The sequence below is a fragment of the Zea mays genome, chromosome 2 (genome assembly GCF_902167145.1).
Source record: "Zea mays cultivar B73 chromosome 2, Zm-B73-REFERENCE-NAM-5.0, whole genome shotgun sequence".
Lineage (NCBI taxonomy): Eukaryota > Viridiplantae > Streptophyta > Magnoliopsida > Poales > Poaceae > Zea > Zea mays.
In genome coordinates this window covers 167,778,556-167,780,502 of record NC_050097.1, presented here as the reverse complement: position 1 = coordinate 167,780,502, position 1,947 = coordinate 167,778,556, and positions in this window count along the sequence as shown.

Genomic DNA, 1,947 nt, shown 5'->3' with positions numbered 1-1,947 from the left:
CACAAAATGGGATGACCATGAAATGGTCAAGGTTATTCTAAGATCCCTTGTTTTTCGTAATCCTACTCAAGTTCAATTAATACGTGGGGATCCTAGATAAACTAATGTCTCCCGAGGAGGTTATTAGCAAGTTCGTGAGCTTTGAACTTATGATCAAAGACTCCAAATACATTGTCAACTTGGAGCAAGGCGCCACCTCAACACCCGAGGTGCAACCCATCGCATTCAAAGCAACGGAAGAGAAGAAGATGGAGTCTACACCAAGTAGGCTTCCAATTGATGCCTCCAAGCTCGACAACGAGGAAATGGCGCTCATCGTCAAGAGCTTCCACCAAATACTCACGCAAAGAAGGGTGAAGGACTACAAGTCCCGCTCCAAGAAGGTGTGCTACCAGTGTGGTAAGTCCGGTCACTTTATTGCTAAATGTCCAATCTCTAGTGAAAGTGACAGGGACGAAGACAAGAAGGGGAAGAAGAAGGAGAAGAAGAGGTACTACAAGAAGGGCGGCTATGCCCACATATGTTGGGAATGGGATTCCTACGAGGACACCACCAACATCACCGTCAACAAGGGCCTCCTCTTCCCCAAAGTCGGCCACAAGTGTCTTATGGCTAAGGACGGCAAGAAGAAGGTACACTCTAGAGCCACCCCCAAATATATAGCATCTAGTGATGAGGGTAGTTCTAGTGAAAGTAAAGATAATTGCCAACCTTAGCATGGACCAAAAGAAAAAATTAAATGAATTAATTGAAGCCATTAATTAGAAGGATGAACTCTTGGATAGCCAAGAGGACTTCCTCATCAAAGAAAACAAAAAATTTGTTAAACTAAAAAATGCTTATACTTAGAAAGTAGAAAAATGTGAAAAATTAACTAAGGAGCTTAGCATTTGTCATGACTCAATTTCTAGTCTGTCTTAGAAATCTAACTGCTAGTTTAGTTTCTAAGGTTAAAGAATTGAATGTTTGCAATGATTCTATTTCCTGTCTTAGAGATGAGAATGTTAGATTAAATGCTAAGATAGAAGAATTAAATGCTTGCAAACCATCTACATCTATTGTTGAGCATGTTTCTATTTGTACTAGATGTAAAGTTGTTAATGTAGAAGCTATAGATGATCACCTTGCCATGATTAAACAACAAAATGATCATATAGCTAAATTGACTGCTAAAATTACCGAGCATGAGCTTGAAAATGAAAATTTTAAATTTGCTCGTAGCATGCTTTATAATGGGAGACGCCCTGCATTAAGGATGGCATTGGTTTGCAATAGAGGAGCAATGTCAAGCTTAATGCCCCCAAAAAATTGGCTAACTTTGTAAAGGGCAAGGCTCCCATGGTTCAGGATAGTGAGGGTTATATTTTATATTCTGCAAACTATCTCGAACACAAAATTAGGAAGATTCATGCTAGGAAACCTCATACTGTTTCTCACCATGCATTGATGTACAAAAAAGGGGCTTCTAGCTCTAGGCATACCACACATGTTAAAATGTCTAGAAAGAAAATTCATGCTGCATCAAATGAGCATAATGTTTCATTTAAGACTTTTGATGCATCTTATGTTTTAACTAACAAATCAGGAAAAGTAGTTGCCAAATATGTTGGGGGCAAACACAAGAGCTCCAAAATTTGTATTTGGGTACCCAAGGTGCTTGTTTCTAACGTCAAAGGACCCAAGACTGTTTGGGTACCTAAGAACAAGGCCTAAAATTGTTTTGTAGGTTTATGCATCCGGTGGTTCAAGTTGGATAATTGATAGAGGGTGCACAAACCACATGATAGGGGAGAAGAGAACGTTCTCCTCCTATGAGAAAAACGAAGATCCCCAATGAGCTATCACATTTGGGGATGGAAATCAAGGTTTGGTCAAAGGTTTGGGTAAAATAGCTATATCTCCTGACCATTCCATTTCCAATGTTTTTCTTGTAGATTCCTTATATTA